The 12,671-nt window shown below is 43.6% G+C and overlaps 1 protein-coding gene across 1 annotated transcript in view; it reads right to left on the bottom strand.

The window, feature by feature from the left end:
• NOD2 (nucleotide binding oligomerization domain containing 2) overlaps window positions 1-11,808 on the bottom strand; it is a 112,291-nt gene extending 100,483 nt beyond the window's left edge. The window contains exon 1 of the mRNA XM_077458409.1: window positions 11,673-11,808. The gene's annotated coding sequence lies outside the window, so the exon portion shown is untranslated. The remainder of the gene's footprint in view (window positions 1-11,672) is intronic.
• Window positions 11,809-12,671: the final 863 nt, after the last annotated feature.

Here is a 12,671-nt window from a genome sequence, read left to right as displayed (position 1 = left end):
TGGAGTTTTACGCATGCGCACTGTATATAAAACGCAACACGCGTATATCGTCCATACGATCTGGGAAGAGAGTGAGGCGCGGACGCGACGATCGTGCAAACGAAGGTAACATTTTTAACTTGGTGCATCACTAGACTAGACTGCTCCTATCTAGGCCGATGTTGGGGCAATATTAGGAGGGTTTTTAATGGCATTATTAGTATTTGAGGGTTTGTCTTGTATTGTGTTTTGCAGACAATATGGATCCATTCCAAAACCCCAATTTTATGGGGCTATTACTCCAAATGTACAAGGAGATGCCCTGCCTGTGGCAGATCCACAACGAGTTTTACTACGACATAAGAAAGAGGAATGCAGTGCTGGAGAAACTTCTTTCTTTGGTGCGGATCATGGTCCCCACGGCAGACATGGCCTATATGAATATGAAAATTGTGGCCATGAAGATTACATATCTCAGGGAGAGAAAGAAGCACCTGGAGTCCTTGAGAGCAGGAGATCCAGATGCTGTTTATTACCCCAGGATGGTTTACTTTGAGAGGCTGCATTTTCTGGTAGACCAGAGGGTACCCAGGCCACCACTCAGGCCACCACTCTCCAGTCTTCCTTCAAGGCATCCTTCACCCCCAGCTGAGGCTTCCAACGTCCAACCTGGGCCTTCCAGGCAGCAGCATGTGGTGGGGCCCAGCTTGAGACAGGTATTGCATTGTTGAACATATTTCTTGTGTTACATTTAATGATGTTAACTACAGTAGATGTTCTTATTGATCAGTAAGTTGTGATTTAACAAAGTGGTTTACATATCAAGAGACAGTAGTGACCAAAAATGATTGGGACGGGAAAGAAAAATGCTGGGCTCAGAATGATAGTCTGTTCTATTTGGTAACATTCAATTTGCAAAAGCCAGGAGCACAAAATGGTGTGATTGATGAGCAAAAAACTAAAACTATGTCCCCTTTTCATACACAGGAAGACCTCAGTCGGGGGGGAGGCTGTGGCAAGTGGCAGCCAGGAGGTTGACCAATGCCCTCCTCCTCCTGCCCCAACTGCAGGAGCCCAGCCACAGCCTCGAAGGATGCCTGGAGGGAAGTGCCTAAGGAAGACGAGAGAGTGATGGCCTGGGTTCAGTCTGGTCTGCCAGAATCTTCTTCAGAATGCAGCCTCTTGAAGAACCACATCCTGGGGACATAAATGGCATCTGAATTTCCTGTTCTCTAGGACTTCTGGACCAGACTTCTTTCCCTGAGATATGTACTCCTCAGGCCACCAATTTTTATTATTCTAATTTGTTCATGTCTGCCCTGGGTGCCAAAGGCTGCACCAAAGTAACAAGTTTCTCCAGAGCTGCGTTCCTCTTTTTATTTTATTGCGACCAAAATAAAGGTTTTTTTGGTTTGAAGAAATACTTGCATATGTGTTTTCCTTCCAAAAGGCCAGTTTATTTGTGAGCAGGCAGGTACATTTCAAAAATACAAAGTGAAATGAATAACAAGGGGCACCAACACTAAACAACCTCCTGTAGATTAAAAACGAAAAACCAAAGATAAAAAATACAATAATGTTGTTGTGGTAAGTTTACACACAAAAAACACACCAAAAAAAGGAGAAATGAGCAAACTGTCTTTAAAGGAGATTTTTAGGAAATAAAAAAAAAGCATCCAAAAAAGAATAAACAAATTCTAAAATTGTGTAGATGTGACGCAAACAAAAATTGTATTGCCGAAATGGTTAAAAAAAAGTAATGAAATACGTTCGGGAGAAGTGTGCGTGACTATGAGCATCAAAAGAAGTTCCTTCTTGCAGCATTGTAAAGAACAAGAGAATGCGCTTCATGAAAGAATTTTTAACATTGCAGCGTGACGAATGTACTATATCGCTTACGAGCAGTAGTTTTACCTGAACAAGCGCTTCCGTGTCGGAATTTGAATGTGAGCATGCGTGGCACTTTGTCCGTCGGAGTAGGCTACACATGATAGGAGTATGTCCGATCGGAGCAGTTTGTCGGAAAATATTTCCAGCAAGTTGGAAAATTTGGTCCGTTGGATATTCCGATGGAAACAGTCCGATGCATACCACACACAGTCGGAATATCCGACCAAACGGTCCGATAGGACACATTCCGACGGAATCTCTGACCGTGTGTACAAGGGCTTACATTCAATCGTGCTCAGGTCAGCACCAACATAAACAGCCTGGTTTAAAATAAATCCTGCTCGCCGCTAAGACGAGCCGGCGTGTGTTACAACTTGCAGACATGCTAACCAAACCCAACAGGAAGTGATGTCACAGCTGGTGGTCCCGAGGCATTTTACATACCAGCACAATCCTTATTGGGACCCATGCGTTCAGGCACACCACATGTAGATTAGGGGGCCGAACATATGGATGGACAGCCCACCGCTGGCAGCTGCACACTTTTTTTGTTGTTTCCACTTCAGGTTGGCAGCAATGTTACTCATATTTTGTTTAAAAATTTAACTGTGTGCTTGAGTTTCTGAGTCTGCACCTTGTTGTGACCATTATAAGGGCTTCCCACTCTTCCTGTTGGATTTTAAATTTTTATCGTATTATGCAGCATTCATCAGAAGCTGTTGATTAACACAACACTGAAAACTGAAAGGTAGACAGAACCAAAGAATCATGAATTTTGACATAGAGATCTCACTATTGGATTATCCAAGACATAAAAGAATCCTGGGTATTCTTCTTAAACAAAATATGATTTTTGCTCAACTGACCTGTTAAGGCCCATTTTTTTTTTTTTTCATTTTTTCGTTTTTGAGAAAGTGTTAATGGTCGTGTAAAAAACATTAACAGAAATGAGATAATGGACTTTATCTGGGGAAACAGAAAACCCTGTATTGCTAGTCAGGTTATGTACCAATCTAGACCACTGGGAGGTTTTGGAGTGCCCTGTTTCCTCCAGATTTTATTATGCGGCTCAACTGGCCCAACAAACCAAGTAAACCAAGCAAGTCAGGCAACCTCCTAGTGGGTTGACACTGAGGCCCATGATTGAGCTACCTTGTCTAGCCACAATCTTTTATGGTTCCTTCCCCATGATAGGAAGGACATATCGAATCCAAATACTCGACATTCACTACACCTATGGCACAGTCAGAAATTCATGTGGAAATCTATCCCCCCACCTTGCACTCCTTTCAATCATTTGTAACCCCACCTTTATCCCTGGTGTTGAGTCTTCTCTAACCATTTTCCACTCTCTGTTGGCCCAGAGAGGCTTTAAATATTTTACGCACTTAATCTTTGCAATGTCTCCCTCCATCTGAGCTATTCAGGTACCTACAAGTTAAGCATTATGTTCTCTTTACATCACATCTATATAGGAGGCCCGTGACTTTAACATCATTCAAATCTCTACACCATGGGTTTGATCTCCCTCTTATTTAATCTCCTAACTAATAAACAAATACCCCACCTTTCAAATTATGTCTCAAAATAGGAATGAGACCTGCAGCATTAGCTAAAACATTCTCAATGAGATCAGGACCACCCCAAATGGTGCTCTAGAAATACAGCTTGTGACGGAACCGCTTTGGCACCCCTGTCCTGGCTGGGTCTGTCATACAGCTACAGTGGAAACTAATTATAAAGTACTACTCCGGTGGTATATCACTCCAAGTAGATTAGCATATGCCTCAGCTGATGGCTCTGTATATTGCTTTCAAGGTTGCCTCAAACCTGGAACCTTTTTTTTTTTACAACTGGCAGTACTGCCCGATAGCCCACAATTTTTGGCAGCAAGTACATCAAATCCTTCATACCCTCTTTGGTCCAACCCAACATTAAACCCTCTGAGGGCCTCTTAAATCACAAACCTGAGGTAACCTGAGGCACTCTCAAATCCATTCTTAAAGTGACACTAAAGGTTTGTTTTAAAAAAATAAAAATAACAAACATGTTATACTTACCTCCAATGTGCAGATCGTTTTGCACAGAGTGGCCCTGAACCTAGTCTTCTGGGGTCCTTCGATGGCTCTCTTGGCTACTCCCCACATCAGATAACCCCCTGGGAGAATCGCTCTCTGTGCAGGTTACCTTGCGAGCACACTCCCAAGTCCAGCATTCGGCGTCCATAGAGGCCGAATGCAGGACTCAGCCCGGCCGATCTGATTGACAGCAGCGGGAGCCAATGGCTGTGCCAATGGCTGTGCTGTTATCAATCTATCCAATCAGGAGCCGAGAACCCCCAGGCAGAGAGAGAGCGTGTCCTCCTTGTGGGACAAGTTCGAGGGTTCAGGTAAGTAAAATGGGAGGGGGGGGGGGCTGGGAGGCCTGTCACTAACAGGTGTTTTTTCACCTTAATGCATAGGATGCATTAAGGTGAAAAAACACGAAAAATTTTACAACCTCTTTAAGGCCACTAAGTAAGTTTGGGCATGCACATGGCTATCACCACATATTCCTATCTGAGGCCAAACCTAAAGTGCCCTAGATATTAACAAATGAGAAACTTATAGCCCGACTGCAAAACACAATGTCTAAATTCCGGTGTATCTGGGACCCCTGGAGTTCAACATTCTTTCGCAGAGATTTTGACTGCAGCCTACTGGATCTATTAAAATGAACTTTTAACTGTCATGCAACTGAAAACTTGTGCCTAATGTACTGCAGGTTGTAGGACTTGTTATTTTGAGGAGGGGGTTTTTCCATGACCTGAAAATGAGTTCAAAAGTTCTTCCCTTTCCTGGTCTAAGAAATGTGTAAGGTAAAACTTTGTAGTAAACTTGCGGGTTATTGTTTCAACAAATTGTTAGAATGTATTGTTTACATGCAGGTTACCTTTGGTTAAAATTGTGAAAATAATTTTAGTGACATAATCAATGGATTATCATTTAGGAAATATGCCAGCCCCTGCACAGAATATAAGTCTCTCAATGAATTACTGCACAGCTTAGAAAAAAAACACACAAATCACCCCAAGAAGAAGTAATGCCACGTACACACGATGGAATTTTGGTCAGAAAAAGCTCTGATGGTTTTCCTGACGTAATTCCGACGGGATTTCGCTCAAGCTGTCTTGCATACACACGGTCATACCAAATTCCGAGCGTTGAACGCGGTGACGTACAACACGTTCAACGGGACTAGAAAAGGGAAGTTCAATACCCAGTAGCCAATAGCTTCTATCTCGTAGTTGAATCTGAGCATGCGTGAGTTTTTGCGAATCGGAATTGCATACACACAATCGGAATTTCCGAAAGAACGTTTTTCCGTCGGAAAAACATGCTCTCAAATTTTTGCTGGCGGGAATTCAGCCAGTTAAATTCCAATGGAGCATACACACGGTCACATATTCCGATGAAAAGCTCTCATCTGTCTTTTGCAGGCCAAAATTCAGATCGTGTGTACGTGGAATAAGAATGCACATGACTCTTGTATTTAGAAAATATTTGATTATCCTGGAGATTTAATGAGTTCTGGTCTGTCTGGTCAGAATTCTGGATTCTAAAAGGTCTTTAGAGCTTAACCGGTGTCCGCCTGCCATATAGTAAAATGATAGCTAGGCTAGGCTGCTCTCGTTCTGGCAGGACATCATATAATGACTAGGGATGAGCTGAACACCCTCTTGTTAGGTTCGCAAAAGAATATGCAAACAGGCAAAAAATTCCGCAGAACACACAAACACCGTTAAAGTCTATGGGACGAACATAAATAATCAAAAGTGCTGATTTTAAAGCCTTATTCTCCAGATGCAGTCAAAGTAAGCAAGTTCTTTAACGTTTTTGGACTTTGACACTAAGAGTACCTGAACTTCCTTTTCCAACCCTCTGATCCCAGGTTGAAAGACTGTTCAATTGTCTGAGTTTTGCAAATAAAATCCATTCAAGTGGATCTATTGTCAGTCTCAAGCTGCTAGGCCATCTACCACGGGACATCCCCTGGACACGCAGTGAGGAGCGGAGGGTAATGGTGAGCCCAAAAATAACCTTCGGGGGTTAGTGCTACACTTTTTTGTCTGTAGGCAGAGTATTATTCTAATTAGGGGTGGGGCGTGCATTTTGTAGGAGTGGCCTGTCCAGAGTCGATAAATGTGGGACGCGTAGCAGTGAAAATAGGCATGGTTTAAACTATGCTAAATATTGGATGTGACTTTAAGGAGGTGTGGTTAAATAGAGTCTGAGATGAAAGAGGGATAGAGGGAGAGAGAAAGAGGGATGAGGAAGAAATAAGAGGGATGGAAGGAGAGAGAAAGAAAGAGGCGAAAGAGGGAGAAGAAAGAGGGATGGAGGGAGAGAGAGAGAGAAAGAAAGAGAAGGAGGTAGAGAGAAAGAAAGAGAAGGAGGGAGAGATAAAGAGGGGGAGAGAAAAAAAAGAGAAAGGGGGAGAGAGAAAAAAAGAGAGGAAAAGAGAAAGCATAAGAGAGAGGGACAGATAAAAAGGGAGAAAGAAAGAAAGAAAGGAAGAAAGAGGGATGGAAGGAGAGAGAAAGAAAGAAAAAGGAGGGGGAGAGTGAAACAAAAGAAGAGAGAGGGATGGAGGGAGAGAGAAAGAAAGAGAGGGGGGCAAAGAGAGAGAATGAAAGTAAGAAGGAAACAGAGGGATGGAGGGAGAGAGAAGGAAGGAACGAAAGAGGGATGAAGGGAAAGCAGGTCCAGATCCTACACCACAATAGCAATATGTGTATGCCAGAAAGTTTAACAATCAGCAGATAAAGATACTCTACCCCAGCCCCGCACACAGATCCCATTAAGCAGATACAAGAGATGGTCAGAGACCGCAGACATGATGCAAGAGATGGTCAGGGACTGTGCAGACATGATACAGGAGATGGTCAGAGAGTGTGTGGACATGATACAGGAGATGGTCAGAGAGTGTGTGGATTTGGTACAGGAAGTGGGCAGAGAGAGTGTGCGGATATGATGCAGGAGATGGTCAGAGACTTTTTCAAATCGTCGTGGCACCGTTCAGTCTTTTTTACACCGATTTGAACAGTTCTGTTGCCGACAATAGGGTGCCATGACACAGTCACACTGAGTAACCAGGGGCTAAATCTTTGGAGGAGTTTAGAAACTGCAGGTTATGTGCATCCTTCATGACAGCTTTCAATTAAAATAGACAAAACATTTTTTTTTCCTTTTAAATTGATACAGATGATAGAGTGAGGGTAAAAGCTCCTGGTGCCCTAGTCGTGGCCCCTTGACACTTTTTGTGTGGCCCTCAGGGCCCCTAGAGACACTAACCTGTGTTTCTGTATTGCTCTCTTATAACAGTGATTTCTTCCAGTCTCATGTGATATGTTTCTACTCTATGAGTGTCTACTGAACCATATCCTTAGTCTCAAATAACTTTGACGCAAGGCCCGCATACTGTATATGCGGGTGCGGAAATGTGTGTAAATTGCAAGCATTCCCGAACCAGCGGGCAAACTTTGATGCTATTTATCAGATGCGCAGGGCTGCCATTAATTCTTAATGGCAGCTCTACGCATCTGAAAATGCAGATCTCAGAGTCTCCTGCAGCATGCCAGCAGTCTCTGACCATCTGTTGTATCGAGTCTGCCGTCTCTGACCATCACCTGTAAAATGTTCTGAACAGGAAGTCCATGATTCTAAGAAGCACTGACAGGATCCATGGATACTGTACTTGAGACAAACAAAAAAATAATTTATGTGATTAACTGTTAAAACTTGCATAATCAAATAAGCACTTGTTTTTTGGGTGGAATTCTAAGCTTGGGTGAGTTATTTAACCCCTTGATGCCATTGTAACACATATATGTGGCCCCACTGCACTGGACTTTTTTTACATGGGGTCACATACAGTATAAGTATATTTCCCTGTGTGTTGGGAGCGCGCTGCACAGCGTGATCCCAGCACAGAGACCAAGGTCCCACCGAGAGCGCTGGGCCATGTACCAATAATTGGGACCCGGAAATCCTGATTTGGGGGTCACCTGATCGCTGTGGTAGCTTCTGATTGGCTACCACAGTGATCAGTCACTGTAAAACCTGTGTTTCTCTGTCTCTCTGTGAATGGAGAGGAAAGATACAATGTATCTTTCTTTCTCCTTGCAGGGAGAAAAAAAAAAGTTTGTGTAAAAATAAATAAAATAAAAAATACTTAGATCAAGGTTTGATCTAGGTTAGTGCCAGGGTTGGTATTTGGGTCAAGTAATTGCCAAAGCTCAGGGTCAGTATATTTTGGGCATGATATTTTTTTTTACTATTTTGAGACAGTTTACCTTTTTAATAAAAAAAATAGGAGAGCTCCATAACTATTTACAACCAAATGAAAGCCCAATTTGTCCTGAAGCAAACAAGGTATAATCCACCTGGATGCACAAAGTAGCTGTGATGATATGTATGATTTGACTAACACATGTCAAAGTTGCAAAATTGTGCTTAGGCATTAACATTTGCTTTACCCTAAGAGCTGATTCACACAGAGGCAGCACGACTTTCAGCATGACTGCCTCAGACGACCTGCACACGACTTCAGTGGCGGCTTGCAAAATGACTTCTCTATAGAAGTCAATGTAAGTCGCCTGAAGTCGCCCCAAAAGTAGTACAGGAACCTTTTTCTAAGTCGGAGCGACTCGAGTCGCTCCTTTTAGAGCGGTTCCATAGTACAGAATGGAACACGACTTGTCAGGAGGCTAAGTCGCCTAACAAGTCGCCCCTGTGAGAACCGGCTCTTAAACGTGGAGGGAAGCTATTTAGATGAAAATGTACCTAGGGTTTCCTAGACAGGAAGAGGACCTAAAAAAACCTTTTGTGCAGCTTGAGCAGAAACTGAATTACAGTTCATTGATAATGTCACACATTTCTGTCATGAGCAGGTAAAACTATGTGGGTGAGCACGTATTAGTAAAACTAAAAGCAACTTTCTTTTTTCGTTTTGGATGCAGTGGAGGTGGATTAGAACCCCTGTCCGCATTTTTTTCATGTCTGTGCCCCCATTAGGTAGATTCTCCATCATTATTCATCCTGTTTACTGTTATTACTGAAAGTGAATATTTTGGATTATTGCAAAAGCACTAATAAATAGGGAATCTTTCAATGCATACACTAGTTCTGGCGACCTTCATGACAACCTGGGATTTTCTCACTTTGGAAGGATTTCCTTACACTTCTTGTTTTGGCTAAGAGACAGGAAGTGAAATCTCCCCAATGGGACAAAGGTGGCAACAAAAACCTTACCTGGGTTATAACCAGTGGAGGCCTGTCCAGTAAGGGCGCATGAGGGCCACCCGCCTTATCCATGCATCCGGCCCCTTGCAGGATGCTGAATGCATTCATTTCAATGGCGGGGTGTTTTTTTGAAGCACCTGATTAGAGCCAGAGGCCATAGGCTTCAAAATAGGGTGGGCTTGGGGCGCAGAGAAACCAGGTGTGTTACTATAGCTAATGAATATTCGCTATTGAAACACTGATTCTCCTCCCGGACAATTTTATTTTTTTTAATAAGGGACTTGTCCCAAAGTGTCTCCTGTATTTTTTACTGTTTTTGACACTTTTTTGTGAAATGGTAGGGGTACAATGTACCCATTACCAATTCACATAGGGGGTGAGGCCAAGATCTGAAGGTCCCCTTGTTAAAGGGGGCTTCCAAATTCTGATAAGTCGGCCTGCTCGCAGACCCCCACAACCACCGGGCAAGGGTTGTGGGGATGAGGCCCCTGTCCCCATCAACACGGGGACAAGATGCTTTGGGTGGCTACTCCAAAGCACCCTCCCCATGTTGAGGTCATGTGGCCTGGTACGGTTCAGGAGGGGGGAAGCTCTTTCGTCCCCCCCTCTTTTCCTGCGGCCTGTCATGTTGCATGCTCAGATAAGGGTCTGGTATGGATTTTGGGGGGGACCCCTAGGCCTTTTTTATTTTGGTTCATCTTAAAATCCATACCAGACCTGAACGGCCTGGTTTTGATTTTGGGGGGACCCCCACACAATTTTTATTTACATTTTTGGTTCAGGGTTCCCTTTAATATTCTTAATATTCATAGCAGACCCAAAGGGCTGGCTGGTGCTGAAAATTTGGGGGGGGGCAAACAACCTGAAAAAAACCCCATCAATTGTAGCCACTGTGCCTATTAAAAGCAGCTACTTTGCCCATCAAACGCAGCCACTGTGCCCATCAAATGCAGATACTGTGCCCATCAAACGCAGCCATTGGGCCCATCAAATGCAGCCACTGTGCCCATCAATTGCAGCCACAGTGCCCATCAAATGCAGCCATGTGCCCATCAAATGCAGCCACTGTGCCCATCAAGCACAGCCACTGTGCCATCAAACACAGCCACTGTGCCCATCAAGCGCAGCCAGTGTGCCATCAAGCACAGCCATTGTGCCATCAAACGCAGCCAATGTGCCCATCAAACGCAGCCACTGTGCCCATCAAACGCAGCCACAGTGCCCATCAAACGCAGCCACAGTGCCCATCAAGCGCAGCCACTGTGCCCATCAAACTCAGCCACTGTGCCATCAAACCCAGCCACTGTACCCATAAATTGCAACCACTGTGCCATCAAACGCAGCTACTGTAACCATCAATTGCTGCCACTGTGCCCATCAAATGCCGCTACTGTACCTCATCAATTGCTGCCAGTGTGCCTATCAATTGCTGCCAGTGTGCCGTTATTGTGCCCCATCGCATGCTGCCAGTGTGCCCCGAAGTTGCCACTACTGTGCCCTATCAAATGCTGCCAGTGTGCATCGCCTGGGAGTCGGGACTTTGACCAGCTGTGAGTCGGGGCCTGTCTCACAGCGGGTCACAGTGGTGTCCTCCACGTCTGTTCTCCTCGATGTCTCCCGTCCTCTCTATCAGGCATCCAATCACAGCACCTGTTGTTTCAGCCAATCAGCTGACAGGTAACTAGACCCGAGCACATGAATGACTGAAAGGTGGGTAAGTGTTAGGAAAGCGATTTGTTCGTTTTCCTAACACAACACTGAGTGAACAGCGAACGCACAGCATTGCGCCCGCTGTTTACCATTTTGAAAGCCTATTAGAGCCTGCGGCTCTAATCAGGTCACCTATTTGAGGCCACGGCTCTAATCAAGATCTTCAAAAAAAAAACAAAGCGCCACTGTAATTCAGGTGCCCGGCGCCTGACAAGGGGCCGGACACCTGAATAGGGGGTGGCAGCGGTGACCATAGATAGATTCATGCAATGCATGAATCTATCTATGGTGAGAGAGAGGTGACAGGAGAGAGGGGGTGGCGCTCCTGCACCCTTTATGGACACACCGTCACTGGCGTACACTACAGGAGAGATTATCAGAGCCTGCAAACATGATATTAGAGATGTTCAGAGACTGTAGACATGATATGAGGGAGACTGTGAACATGATATGAGAGATGGTTAAAGACTGCAATGCATGCATTTTACGAGAGATGGATAAAGACTGCAGACTGAGGGCTGCACAAAGTTCAAAAGGGATGTAGGTTGGGTATCAGGGGTGTAGTTGAATGTAGCAACCTATGCGCCCCTGGCTGCCCATGTGGATGTGTCCATAATTTGAGAGAAATAGGTAAAAAGTTTTATAAAAAGGAAAAAATAAACCATGTATTCCAGAGAAATGGTCTGTTAGAAGAAGACATTTAGAAATATTGCAGATGGGCATGTCTGTCTGTCCTTAAGGTAACAATACACTAATAATGCAGTCTAATCAACACATACACAATACACTAAAAAAAATCTCCTTACTTACCAGTAATGTGAACATCCACCCTCAATATCATCAAGTATACGGTAGCAGATACAGTAAGCAGCATATAGGAAGAAAGGTCAAGCAGAACGTGGTAAAGGAGCCACAGGCAGAAGTCAGCTAACATGTCTGCTGTGTATTTCTAGTATTAGAGACACAGGCTCCTCCTATGTACAACTTCCTACATGTCGTATCAACTTACACTACCACCATGCTATCCTCTCCTCACTGTACAATCTATATCAGACTAAAAATTACCATGTTTACAGAACAGTGATCCGAAAATAGATGTTCTTTATTTCTAGGTATTTTATGTGTGGCTCATCATTGCCTATAAAGGCAGTAACAAATTGCTACTTATTAGAGCAGTGCTATTTAGTCCAGCTGGGTCAAAGTAGTACTAAAGGCTCCACATTTTCTATCCTTAAAACCTTGTACACACGATCGGATTTTGAGCAGGGAATTGTGTGATGACAGACTGTTTGCCGAAAATCCGACAGTCCATTAGACAATTTTTGTCCAACTTTCGGCCAACAAACGTTGGTTAGCAGGCTAATACATTTTCGGCGGACAACGGTCTGTTGTCAGATTTTCCTATCATCTGTACACAAGTCCGTCACACAAAAGTTCAAAGTACAAACATGCATGCTTGGAAGCAAGGACGATCCGGAAGCGTCTGGTCTTGTAAAATAGCGTTCGTAATGGAGAATTAACATTTATGGCGCAACAAATTATGAATTAACGAAATGCAATGCACATTCTCTTCTTCTTTAATGGGATAATAATGAAGCTGCTTTGCTGGTGATACTGATGGAGTTATGGCAAATGTATATGAAAATTCTTTTGTTTTCTAGTGATATCAAAAATAATATTATTATGCTTATTTATTTTTTTTGGTCAAGTTGCCACAACACCATTATCCCATAGTTTTTAATCTCAAAGATACAACTATGTTGGCGTTCCATGTTAATTTTTTTTTATTTTTTATTTTTTTTATTGTAT

Source organism: Lithobates pipiens, unplaced genomic scaffold (genome assembly GCF_037356315.1).
Source record: "Lithobates pipiens isolate NorthernLeopardFrog02 unplaced genomic scaffold, aLitPip1_a1.2 Scaffold_10, whole genome shotgun sequence".
NCBI classification, from domain to species: domain Eukaryota; kingdom Metazoa; phylum Chordata; class Amphibia; order Anura; family Ranidae; genus Lithobates; species Lithobates pipiens.
Note: the sequence above shows the minus strand (reverse complement) of the source record. Positions and strands in the feature narration are given on the sequence as shown.